We start from the raw sequence: 14,181 nt of genomic DNA on the forward strand, positions 1-14,181 counted from the left end.
ACTCGACGAAACCAAAGAGAGAGGATGCCTTGAAGATGGAGAAATTCAGCCATCAATGATAGATGAGCTGAATAGTATACGAGCACAAGTCAAAGAAATAAAGGAGGAAGGAGAAAAGAAGACCTCATGGGTGGAGGTTGTCACAAGGCGGGCACCACGTGCCAATAGAAAAGAACAGACTTAACAGACTTTTAGCACTTCAATAACAATTGAACTGAAAGAGAGAGAGACGACACGCGACACAGAGTGGCAGAATTCCACCCCAGAGAGTATTGGCCCCAAACCTTGGCGCCCCTTTCGGTATTTCTTTATATTGCATCAACACAGTACAAGCCGGTACTCCAGACTCTGCACCTTCGCCATGAAGCATGCCAGAGAATGAGCCCTAGCCTCATATTTAAAGGCCCTTGGCCTGAAAAGCAGTTATAGTAAAAAGCCTTTAAAACTCAAAAGCTTCTGGTCCAAAAAGCAGTTTACATGAAAAACTTTCAAACTCAAAAGCTTATGGTCCAAAAAGCAATGCCAAAAGCTGCCAGCGCAATTTACGGAAATCCGTACAGCCTGCCACGTCATCATGTCAGCGCAATTTTCGGAATTGGCCTGTTGCCTTAGGGTAGGGTTAGGGTTTTTGGCAGAAATTAGGGTTGCAGGTTTTAGGGTTAGGGTTTTCAGAATTAGGGTTTGCAGCAATTAGGGCTTCTGGTAGAAATTAGGGTTTGCAGGTTTTAGGGTTAGGGTTTCCAGAATTAGGGTTTCAGCAGTTAGGGTTTTTGGCAGAAATTAGGGTTTGCAGGTTTTAGGGTTAGGGTTTCCAGAATTAGGGTTTCAGCAATTAGGGTTTCTGCAATTAGGGCAACCACGTCCTCACTCTGTGACACTTCTTCTACTGCTTGTTCCTTTTAGGGTTTAGGCCCCTCAGCCGATAGCTCCGTTCTTCAGTAGGTCGACACGTCAGCAGTTTGTTACATCTCCCCTTCTTGAAAGAGAATAATCGTCCGCGATTACAGCATATCTGCAAAACAACTCAAGTTAGTTCAAAAAATTCCGAGGGACAATCAATTTGCTCTTTTTATTAAGGAGTTAGCTTCTCCTTTCTGCTCTTTTGATCAAGGAGTTAGCTGCTCCTATCGGCTGTTTTGATCAAGGAGTTAGCTTCTCCTTTCGTCCAGATCGGAACTCTTGATATTCCGGCGTAGTAAAATTAGCCATTACACCCAGACCGTACTGATCTTCCTCGGGTGTGTTGATGCACTAAAATTACATACCCAGGCAATCTCATCCAATTAGGAATATTCAGTGGTTGGCACATCACAATGCAACATAAATGCTCACATATGCATGTTACAAGACATAGAAACATAAAGCCGCCGATGAACACTCCTCCCGCATAACCTAACAAGGTCCGGGCCGGGAGATATTCAACGACTCCCTCATCACTCCTCCCGCATAACCTAAAAAGGTCCGGGCCGGGAGATATAGAGGCCTTTTACAACCAAACGCCCCCCAGACCGCAGCCTGCGTCGTTTGGAGGTGCTGAGAGTAACCACTGCTCAGACTTCTTAATACTCCTCCCGCATAACCATCCAGGTCCGGGCCGGGAGTCACAACAACAATTATTTTACAAGCATACAACCAAACGCTCCCCAGGCATCGGCCTGCGTCGTTCGGAGGTTCAAACAATACCAAAACAGTATTTCTCACTTCTCCACCCAGGAGTAAAATCACCAATCATTGAAACCAGTATCAAACCAGAGTCAAACAATTCAAATCGGCACCAAAACAGGTTCAAAACAGATATCATCCATTTCAAACAAATTCCAAACAGGATCACCAAACAAGCTCAAACAGAACTCAAACTTAAAAAGCAATCTCGACATCAGTCGAGCTCGAAAAGTCGACTGACTTTCCATCCTGAAACCTGCACCAAAAATTAGGGTTAGGTTTCTTCCATAAGGAGCACAGCATGGTCGACCAGCTCTTGGACAAAGAGTGTTTCTTTGGCAGTGATGGTAGTCCCATGATAGCAATCGCACTCGCTCTCCAAGTTCATCTACTCGTGAAGAGACATCTACTGGGAGATGTCGAGAAACTTCAAGTTATAATCTGCTAGGGTTTCCATGGCAACCATTTCAAGATACCCCACTCTGCTAGAAGTTGCACTCCGAAGGAAGATGTCAGAAACCATATAACTTCGGGCAAAAAATTTTCTTGAAAGCTTGCCAAGTACTTGGAGTATGCTGCTTGGTAGTTGTAGACATCAACATCTGCATGGCACTGCTTCTGAGAAAAACGGTGACTTGAAACAAATCTGGATCTTTCTCTTGCAAGGGATCTTAATTGGCTTATGCTTTGTAAGACACTGCGGTGAAGACGGGAGCGCGCCCGATGCGCGATGAAGTAAGGGTGGGAGTAGCTAATAAGTCCGGGTTGGAGGGCGAAGATACCTCGAATCAAATTCCAATAGCTTTGTCTGCTCTTTTGTAGGACCGGTATGCTTTCAGAAAATAAGTCCGGGTTGGAGGGCGAAGATACCTCGAATCAAATTCCAATAGCTTTGTCTGCTCTTTTGTAGGACCGGTATGCTTTCAAAAAATACGTCCGGGTTGGAGGGCGAAGATACCTCGAATCAAATTCCAATAGCTTTGTCTGCTCTTTTGTAGGACCGGTATGCTTTCAGAAAATAAGTCCGGGTTGGAGGTCGAAGATACCTCGAAACAAATTCCAATAGCTTTGTCTGCTCTTTTGTAGGACCGGTATGCTTTTAGAAAATAAGTCCGGGTTGGAGGGCCAGGATACCTCGAATCAAATTCCAATAGCTTTGTCTGCTCTTTTGTAGGACCGGTATGCTTTCAGAAAATAAGTCCGGGTTGGAGGGCGAAGATACCTCGAATCAAATTCCAATAGCTTTGTTTGCTCTTTTGTAGGACCGGTATGCTTTCAGAAAAGCACACGCCTGATGCTCTGATACCACTGTCACAAGGCGGGCACCACGTGCCAATAGAAAAGAACAGACTAAACAGACTTTTAGCACTTCAATAACAATTGAACTGAAAGAGAGAGAGAGACGACACGCGACACAGAGTGGCGAAATTCCACCCCAGAGAGTATTGGCCCCAAACCTTGGCGCCCCTTTCGGTATTTCTTTATATTGCATCAACACAGTACAAGCCGGTACTCCAGACTCTGCACCTTCGCCATGAAGCATGCCAGAGAATGAGCCCTAGCCTCATATTTAAAGGCCCTTGGCCTGAAAAGCAGTTATAGTAAAAAGCCTTTAAAACTCAAAAGCTTCTAGTCCAAAAAGCAGTTTACATGAAAAACTTTCAAACTCAAAAGCTTATGGTCCAAAAAGCAATGCCAAAAGCTGCCAGCGCAATTTACGGAAATCCGTACAGCCTGCCACGTCATCATGTCAGCGCAATTTTCGGAATTGGTCTGCTGCCTTAGGGTTAGGGTTAGGGTTTTTGGCAGAAATTAGGGTTGCAGGTTTTAGGGTTAGGGTTTTCAGAATTAGGGTTTGCAGCAATTAGGGTTTCTGGCAGAAATTAGGGTTTGCAGGTTTTAGGGTTAGGGTTTCCAGAATTAGGGTTTCAGCAGTTAGGGTTTCTGGCAGAAATTAGGGTTTGCAGGTTTTAGGGTTAGGGTTTCAGCAATTAGGGTTTCTGCAATTAGGGCAACCACGTCCTCACTCTGTGACACTTCTTCTACTGCTTGTTCCTTTTAGGGTTTAGGCCCCTCGGCCGGTAGCTCCGTTCTTCAGTAGGTCGACACATCAACAGTTTGTTACAAAGGTTCTCTCCAAAACGCAAAAGAAGATGGAAGAGGCTAAAAAGTGGATTGAAGTTGTCAAGAAGGGAAAGGGCAAGGACATTCCGACTACACCCGACATCATCAACAAGACACTAGAAGAGGAACAACGAAGAAGGGTACGCACTCTACACGTGAGAGTGACAGGCCTAAAAGATTCAAATAAGGTGGACCAAGAGGTGAAGAGCCTCATGTCAATGATGGGGGTGCAGAAGCCCTCGCACACACAAGCTTGGAGAGTGGGCAAGAAGAGTGAAGGTAATGGGGAGAGTTCAAAAGAACGGGCTCTCATTTTGCGCTTTCCCTCCATGGAAGAAAAGAAAGACTTTTTAAAGAAGAGGCCAACCCTCAAGAAAACAGGTATCTTTTTAGGAGATGATCTTACACTCTCGCAGCTTGCACATAAGAGAGAGGTCATGCCGGAGATTATAGCAGCAAGGGAGAAGGGAAAGTTAGCCTTCTACAGAAATGGACGAGTAGTGATTACAGAGCACCGCTCTAAATGACGGTGCGAGACCTATGGGACCACTCTCAGGATGGCGGTTTGGAACTGTAATGGTTCGTATAGACTTGATGTGGGGGCCTTTGAGAACAGTTTCAGAGACAGAGACATTGTTTTCTACTCAGAGTCTCATCAGGCTCCAAGATAGTTGATGCCGCATATATCAGGATACAGATGGGAGACAACTTGCCGGACATGCACAAGATCTGCGCATGGGACTAGAGGATCAGGAGGTGTAGCAGTTCTTTTCAGAGAGGAGCTCCAACCACTACTGCACAGTTCGGAGAGATGATCAGGCCAGATACTTGTGGGTGAGGCTGAGGGCAGAGACTGGACATTTCTTGTACATCGCTATATGCTATTTTCCTCCCAGCACTTCAGTATATGCTTCACCCAGAGGACAGTCTCCTTACTCTATACTTGATGATGATATCTGGGAGTTCTCCAGGGATGGAGACATCATACTTTTGGGGGATTTCAATGCCCGTACAGGCAGCTCACAGACGGTCTTCTATGACACCTCAGAGGAGATGCTCAAAGAGCTAGAGCCAGAGGAGATGGGGCTTGAGAGATGCTCACACGACAGAGAGCATACAGAGTATGGGAGATACCTAAGGGAGATGACGACTACTCTCAGTTTAGCCATACTGAATGGCTTACCGACTTTCCCATCGTCTACAAGTTTTACTTGTTTTCCACACAGACATGGCTCCAGTACTGTAGACTATGTTCTGACACATCCGAGCTTTATCTCTCACATTCAGGATTTCACAGTGGGGCCCATGCCTGTTGGGATAGCAATAGATCATGCACTTTTGACATTATCAGTTTCCTTTGAGTACAATACATCTCAGGCCTCACGGGGTGGTAGACATCCACGCTATACTTTTACACCAGAGACTGACTCGGTCTATGCAGAGGAGATACGTAGGCTTTTATGCACATCAGAGCCAGTATACACAGTGGAGGAGATCACATCTATGCTGACAGTGACATTACATGGGGCAGCGACAGAGGCATACCCACACTCTCAGCCTCGTCAGAGACGTCGTTCTGGGCACATGCCTCAGAACAGCTCGTATGATAAGGAGTGTCGACAGAGGAGAGCTCAGATACAGCGGCAACTTGCATTGGGAGTGATCACCTATAGACAGTCTCGTATTGCTACACGACGACTAGTGCGACGGAAGAAGCGAGCTTTCTTAGTCCAGATGGAGCAAGATTTATATCACCTTTTCCTTAGTAGAGATTCAGGAGAGGCTTGGCATCTATTCCATGAGAAGTCTCCCCCACCAGTGATTACTTCTACAGAGATATGGGGGCAGTATACAACATCTTTATACATTGTACCTGGACAACCACCACTGCCAGATCCACCACAGCCATGTCCGGCTACGAGCACCTTCTTTACCACTGATATGGTAAAGGAGGCCATTGACAAGATGAAGACCAGACGGGCACAGGATCATGAGGGTTTGGTAGCAGAGCACATTATACATGCTGGCGATTTGTTGGCAGAGATGCTTGCACGGTTATTCAACCATGTCATGTGTGAGGGCTTTCCTGAGTCTTGGAGATTATCTACTATTGTACCTATCTTCAAGACAGGAGACCCCACAGTGCCGGGGAATTACCGTACTATCATGGTAGGACACACATTGGCACGGTTGTATGCATCCATCCTTGAGCATAGGCTGAGCAGTTGGGCAGAGATTATGGGCATACGGGCACCTGGGTAGGCTGGTTTCAGGAGGGGTTACTAGATCATGTCTTTACACTCAGAGCTATCATTGAGGAGGGTCGAGCACATGGTAGACGGATATATTGCATCTTTGTGGACTTCCGCAAAGCTTTTGACACAGTACGGAGGGCTAGATTGATGCACCGACCTATGGAATTGGGGGTACCCACAGAGCTGATACGGGGGATTATGGCATTGTACAGTTCAGTGATGGGTCATGTACGCACATTAGAGGGGATATCTCACATAGTTCACTCCACTATCAAAGTGAAACAGGGATGCCCATTGTCCTCTACTTTATTTGGTATGTATGTTGATGAGGTCTCTGATTATATAGAGGAGGAGATAGAGGTGCTCAGCTTGCGGGGACATGGATCCCTCTTTTATTGTATGCTGACGATATCGTGTTCATATCAGACTCACCAGAGGGTATGCAGAGACATTTGGACGCATTGCATAGTTTTGCAGGGGATAGTGGATTGTCTGTCAACCTTGGTAAAACCAAGGTCATGGTATTTAATACCACGCCACAGTGGGTTAGGAGATCAGCACCTACATTCACATATGGGCAGGACAGTATGGAGTACACTGATGCATACACATATCATGGGGTGGTCTTTAGTGGACCGAGGTTCACACTGAAAGTGGCAGCAGACACTAGATTGACTCGTGCCTATGCAGCCCTAAGCGGTTTAGAGAGGATTTGTTCGCAAGTTCAGTTCCACGAACCTCGAACAAAGCTCTGGCTTTTCAACACTTTGGTCGCTTCAGTTATGCACTACGGGGTTCAGGTTTAGGGACCGTCTGTTGACAATGCTGGATGGAGTAATATGGAGAGACCCTTGATATCTATGATTTCTAGGCTGATTAGAGCCAAGGCCTCAGTCCCACATGACATCATACGAGTGGAGCTGGCTGCCCCACCTATGGAGGTTGAGGCACTCACCAGATCAGTATCATTTGTACACAGCTTATGGGACACCACCAGGGACAGGTATGCTTGCTCTTGAGTCATCCAGACCATAGTTACCCGGAACGCGGAACGAGAACGGCAACGGGATCCCCGCGGAACGGGGGAACGGCTAGGGGTCCGGAACAGGAACGGCGCGGAACGGGAGGTATAAAAAACACCCAAATAGTGCATTTTTTAGCTCCTTGTGTTTAAATAGAAGGAGTATTAGAGTGCTTTGACTCTAATACTCGCAAAAAACTCGACCATTCAACCTTGCTATGACTAGATGATGAGAGAGAGAGAGAGAGAGAGAGAGAGAGAGAGAGAGTGGGAGGGAGAGGAAGAGAGCCTGAAGGCTTGAAGCCTTGAGCCTTGAGAGAGTCAGTCTTGAGAGGGAGAGATCTTGAGAGTGTGAGAGGGACAAAGCTTGAGCCTTGAGGATTAGCTTTTGGAGAGAAAGGGGGCAGGGGGTGCATTTTATGAGTCCTTGAGGCCTTGCACACTTCAAAAAGAAGCCCAAACATTTACTTCAATTTTTCCAATTTTTGACAAATTTGTTTGTAGCTGTTGGCCGTTCCAGGGGCATTCCGGAACGTTCCAGAACGGCCGTTCCGGTTTGCACTGGCCACCCGGAACGTCAAACGTTCTGGGACGTTCCGGAACGTTCGAGAAGGGAACTGCCCCCCGGAACGGTGGCTAGGGGGCGTTCCCCGGTAACTCTGATCCAGACAGCTAGCATTACAGGGAGATACATCATGTTGGTATGCACAAATGAGCTCATGGTTTCAGAGGCATGGTTTCAGCATGGACAGGCTGCCCCCTTTCCAGTATTCTCTTGATGCACCATCTTTGGCTCTTACACGGATGGAGACTACTAGGCTCATTCGGTAGGATCTTATCCAACTTGATAGCAAGAGGACATGGATAGAGCCATCACGGGAGTTGGGTACGAAGAGGGCTTTCTATAGAGAGCATCTTCTCCAACTCACGACAGACGGATTTGTCACACGGCCCAGCTACATGGACACACATCTATCTCATGGGTTACGATGTGCCATAGGCCAGATTCGCACATCTTCACACCAGCTTGGGATTGAGACAGGTAGATTCAGAGGCATACCAGCAGACAGTAGGATATGTCAGTTATGCCATGCAGAGCCAGAGACAGAGTTTCACTACATATAACACTGCACAGTCTACTATGAGATACAGGGACGCTTTCATTGTCTATTCAGAGATGGTTTTGACTCGCTAGATAGAGTCATGAGATATCAGGATCAAAGATGTCTCGGATTATTTCTACTTGAGATACAGAGACATAGAGACGCTCTATTGAGAGGGCAAAGACAGAGACAGCCCCAGAGACGCATCTCAGATTTCTTCAGTCCGAGTACCATAGAGGCAGAGGGGACACCACCATCACAGAGCTCGGCTCCCACCCATACACACACAAGCGGTACTCTCATTGACCGAGCTATAGAGTTGGGGAGATCGAGACGACCGCGATTGAGGAGGGGAGCCACGCAGCACCAGCGGAGATTGCGGCAGAGGATCCACAGGATTCTAGCACGACACCCAGAGTGTCGATCAAGATAGGCTTCATGCTACTGCTATATTATATCATGGTGACACTTATCCCCACTTTGTACCTTTGTGGCATGATACCATTGCTCAGCCTACCAGCCACCCATAGGAGTCGGTAGCACTCCTATCTCAGTTCTTTGTTTGTACCCAAACTTGGTACTAGACTCATCATTGTAATCAGTTGGTCTCATAGGTCATTTTGGCCTTTTGTAGACGTTAATATATCATTTCATCTCTCTCTCTCTCTCTCTCTCTCTCTCTCTCTCTCTCTCTCTCTCTCTCTCTCTCTCTCTCTGGGCGAGGGCAGCCCTGTGGGGGGAGCGTCAAGTACAGCCCTGCCCCTCGCCGAGCCCACATCACCAACAGCCTACCCCTCGACACACTCATTGCTACCTGCAGTTCTACTGCGGCCTGCTCCGCACACTCAGCGTTTGCAGTTTGCGACTATCTCGCCTCTGCCTGCCCCTGTCTCGGCACAATCAGATCCGTTCCACCGCGAGCACATTCTCAAGGGTTATGAGGTGCACGCCATTGAGCTGCTCAACACATTTCACTAGTTTTGTCATTTTGGCAAGCCTACAGGAGGCGGTTCACACAATGAAGTGATTGGCTGCGAACGGGTTTCTTGACCTGACGCCATGTCCACCCTTGGCACACCAGCTCCCCGTCCACGAAAGAGCTTTCTTGCCGTGGCAGCCACACCCAAGAAGGATCATGCTGCCCATCAAGAAGCACGGATCTCGACCCTTGAGGCCCAAATCCATGAGCTCATGGCAGAAAATGTGGCTCTCAAGCTACGCTTGAAGAAGCTTGAGAACGCGTAGGAAATAGAAAGTCAAGCTCTTCTTGAGAAAGCACGAGAAGTTGAAGCCTCCCTTACTGAGTCTGTCACGTTGGTCCAAAAAGAAGTATATGAAGTTACACATGGCATCACAAAGAGGATCGACACTAAGCTACAAGCAGCCCTTACGGAACGGCAGTTGCGGGAAACCCTCAGCCTTAAGGTTAGGATTGGGGGGCTCCCATCACCTTGGTGTACCGACGAGGACACTCTTGAAGAAGCAATCATCAAACTTAATGAAATACTTCAACCAATCAACATCGAGTCCGACGCAGTCTCTTGGATCAATGATACAAATAGGCGCCTGCCACCCGGGCAATGCACCCTTACCCTCAAGGACAAAGAGGAGCGTCTGAAGCTATTACCCCAATCACGCTTCCTCAAGGGAAAAAAGTTCTGGACTGCTGAGGAACTAACAACAAATCAACTCAAACTCAAAGGGAGCGAGCTCAAGAAGATGCACGATGCCCGCAAACAAGGCAAATGGGCAGTCTATCGAGATGGACGAGCTATCATCCAAGATTTTCGAAGTTCTAAGAAGACCGCGCCGCATTTGGCTGAAGATACCCCTTAGGTTTCTCTCTCTCACTTTACCCCTCCTTATTCTCGTTTTATGTTAGTCTCCCAAAAGCTAGAATTTCCAGAATATACTTCACCCAACTGAGTTGTATCAATCATATGATGAGCCACTTAGTAATGTTTTTCATTTGGTCCCATAGGTCATATCTAACCTCCAAGGACGATAACCAATCTCTCTCTCTCTCTCTCTCTCTCTCTCTCTCTCTCTCTCTCTCTCTCTCTCTCTCTCTCTCTCTCTCTCTCTCTCTCTCTCTCTCTCTCTCTCTCTCTCTCTCTCTCTCTCTCTCTCTCTCTATAATATATATATATATATATATATATATATATATATATATATATATATATATATTAAAGTTCAATGAATTTGAAGTTTCTATTCGTGTGTTGCTATTGATTCCTCGCTTGGAGTGTCCAAAAGCGAGAAATAGAAGCAGCCACTTACATGGAACCATTTGGTTAGCACACAGCGAGGCCACATGGTTGGTAGCCAACCTCATGTCTCTTAAGAGTCCTATGGCAAAGGGTCCAACCGGCACTTTTGGGGACTTGTTGCAGTTTATAGCACTTCTTGAGGAGATTCAGAGCTTCAGCTGCAAGACGTGAGGGGGGTGCAGAGCATGTGTCAAGATATTGTAGAGGCAATACTAGTAGAGTGGCACACCCCTCTTGAGCCAACGACTCCCCCCTAGATGGGGGTTGTCACTCCACTAGAGGTCCTCATTGCAGTTAGGGCTTGCTCAAACACAAGTTTCCACATATTCTTTGAGGTGTAGAGAGGGTGACCTCCAAGGTCACTACCGAGGCACCAGAGGTGGCGCTTTCAGCGGATCCGAGTTGTGGGCATCAATGGGAGGAACTGTGTGACAGACCCCGACCTACATGATTGGCGTTTATGGGCTTGGGAGAGCTACCCTCTGGCGCGTGTGCAAAGAGACACGAGAGAGTGGTTTTGGCGGGACCCTTTCTCTAGCCGATCACCAATGGGTGCCCTTTTTTCAGTACACAGCATGATTAGGACATATTGACAACATGGAGAGAGGCTCGCCTTGGTACAACGGATCATTGGCAGGAGAGTCACATGTCCGAGTTCTTGGCATACTTTTGGGGGCGCCTATGGGACAACAGACAACTGAGGAGACTCACCATGTTCCAGTGGCTAGTTGCACACGGAGCTACTACAGTTGGGAGTTGGTTGGTGCATAGCGGCCACTGCGTAGTATGTGCCCCCTGTAACCACCCACTTGAGACACAACACCAATGTCTTTGGGACTGCCCCATGGCACAATAGGTTTGGCTTCGCATTCTTCGGCTAATGCCTCCACTTTTCCACTACACCTATTGTGCTGCAACTTGGTCCATCCTCAGGGGCCCAGCACTTCGTTTTGAGATGGCTTCAGTTAGTACAATGATTGCGATACAAGAGGCTGGCCTACACTCCACCCCGGCACAGAGCTTGTACCTCAAGAGTGGAGCCATGATGTTGGGAGCTCATCTGTAGCCTAACACTTTGGTTCATCTAGAGAGCACGATGCTTCTGCATCTTTGAGGCTGTACCCGTCCCACTGACGAAGACTGTACCAAACATCTGGCTGCATTTGTTGATCCATACACTCAGAGGACAATTTGAGAGGCTTCAAATCAGCTCCCACCGTCACAAAGTGATGACGTGGCATGCCCAACTGGAAAGAGCTGGCCGAGAGGACAAGAAGAACTCAACCCAAAAAGTGTGGCCAAGGGGCCTAAACAATAGGGGTTAGGGTTTTGATAAAAAACTTACCCTACCCAACTTATGGAGCATCAACGGAGGGGCCTAAAACCCAAAATATCCAAAGCTTGACATCTAGGAATGATTTTTGTGAATTGCAATGATTGATGATGTGGCAACCCCCATCTAGGGATTTGCACTAACTGTTTTGGGCAGCTTTCTATGCGAGCTTTTGAGAGAAAATGCTTTTGGTGATCAATGTTTTTTGACGAGATGCTTTTGGGGATCTTTTTTTGGGCATCCCTTGTAATTTTATAAGTGACCAAGGCCACCCTTCAGAGAGCAAATGGACGTAGAGTCTCCGAGAGAGTTGGACCCTCGTGAGTTGGACTTTGCGAAGCATAATAATAAAGAAATACCAAAAGGGGTGCCCATCTTTGGGGCTAGTGCGTCTGGATGCGGAACTATGCCGTACTGTGTCGACTCTTCTCTTCTCTCTCGCTCTCTTTTCAAGTTTTATTCAATTATTTCTAGTTCTCTCACGTGTTGTTGATGATCTTCACCTTGGGGTGTCCAAGTCTATTAGATGAACCACTTCATGAAAATCTTAAAGCACTCTTGGAAGAAGAGGAAATAAGCCGATTTCCTCCGTTATTTCGGCAAGTAGTCGACTTTCGAGGTGGTAAGCAAATCCAAGAAGCGTATTCGTTTCAAGGATGACCCAAATTTTTCTTCGTCCTCGGAGCATTCTGGCAATCCGTCGTCCTCTAGTTCTAGAGAGGATGGGAAAAAGCAAAGAAAAAGCAAGAAAAGCATATCTTTGAAAACCCTCTGCTCACAATTTAGACAGTGAACAAAAGGATAAAAAGACCAATGTGTTCAAGAATGGGGGTCAAGCAGTCAAGATTGGCACGTCATTAGGCTACCAGGACACCCATCGAGCCCTTGAATGCATACAACAATTTGAAGTTGCCTTCTCAAGTGCTCGTTACTCGGAACACTCCAAGGTGCAAAGGGCGGCATCTTACTTGAAAGGAAATGCACACACATGGTTGTGTACTCTACACACAGAAGCACCTAAGAAGTGGGTAAAATTCAAGAGACTTTTTACTTCTACTGATATTATACATATCCGTGGTCTCTCAATCGTGTATGTGGCTTGCTAATAGTGCAAGGGCCCAAACTGCTACACCATACATCCAAGCTGGGGTGATCAAAGTGTCAGAGCCACCCCCTCGTGCAGGGCTCCTAAAAGTGTGGCTGATGATTTGTGAGTTTTTTTGCTGAAATTATTCAAACCGGTGCTAAGACATAGCACTTGGGGTTAGATAGAACCATAAACCTATTACAAAAAAGGTCATTAAGCCACTCAAAAGCATGTGGTCAGTTGATGTCGAAGCTCTGTCTTGAACTTTTTGGGGCTGGATTGAAGAATCTGATTTAAGGGGCTGCTTCTATTCGTATGACATTTGTGGGCTCATTTTGGCTTTGCCTTTGTCGGAAGTCGATAATCTTGGAGCAGTAGTGGGCTGGATTTCTTGAGAGCTAGTCATGATGACCATTTATTACAAAAAAGGTCATTAAGCCACTCAAAAGCATGTGGTCAGTTGATGTCGAAGCTCTGTCTTGAACTTTTTGGGGCTGGATTGAAGAATCTGATTTAAGGGGCTGCTTCTATTCGTATGACATTTGTGGGCTCATTTTGGCTTTGCCTTTGTCGGAAGTCGATAATCTTGGAGCAGTAGTGGGCTGGATTTCTTGAGAGCTAGTCATGATGACCATTGTTGAAAATTCAGGTTCTTCTGCCAATGTTTTTTTCCAGTGCTTGGACAAAATCAAATGTGTACTCATTTTCGATGAATCCACCACTAGGAATTTGTCTCTAATTACCTTTGACCGTAGTTTAAGGGTAGCTTTCGCAATCCCTAAACTTGTGACGGCTATTCCATGTGATATAGGAACCTGTACCTGAATTTCATACAGTTCTGGCTTACCTAGAAGTAACCATAGCCCATAAGACATGACATTAGTCGTGGCTAAAAAACATAATCATTCGTTCAATACGTACATACCGATGCAGCAATGCAACAAAGATATACAAGTAGTGATTCCAATGGATTCCCATATCCCTTTTGAGCTCCAAGCCCCTATATGGATAAGTGCTTTCACGCACGTCAAGGGCTTAATTCCCGTTAAAGCATGCACCGATGAGGTAGAGTGTTTCTTTCTTTCTTTCTTTTGCAAAAAAAAGGTGGGGCTTTTGACCCTTTGCATTACATAAAATCAACCATTGGTCCATATACAAGAGATACGGGAGAAACCCTAAAAGATAAATACTTTAAAAAAAATTGAGAGAGCAATTGATTCTACCAAATGCCCCCCACCCCCCCCCCCCCCCCCCCCCACCCCCCAAAACCCTCTTTCCCTTCCCCGTCACATGATGCATCTCGTTGGCAAACTACTACCAATC

At 46.6% G+C, this 14,181-nt stretch overlaps 1 protein-coding gene across 3 annotated transcripts in view; it reads right to left on the reverse strand.

Annotated features, from left to right (window-relative positions):
• The window catches only part of LOC147453425 (uncharacterized), a 170,256-nt gene that overhangs the window by 74,433 nt on the left and 81,642 nt on the right, over nt 1–14,181 (reverse strand). The window lies entirely within an intron of this gene.

Source organism: Adiantum capillus-veneris, chromosome 7 (genome assembly GCF_014529385.1).
Source record: "Adiantum capillus-veneris isolate H3 chromosome 7, ASM1452938v2, whole genome shotgun sequence".
NCBI classification, from domain to species: Eukaryota; Viridiplantae; Streptophyta; class Polypodiopsida; order Polypodiales; family Pteridaceae; genus Adiantum; species Adiantum capillus-veneris.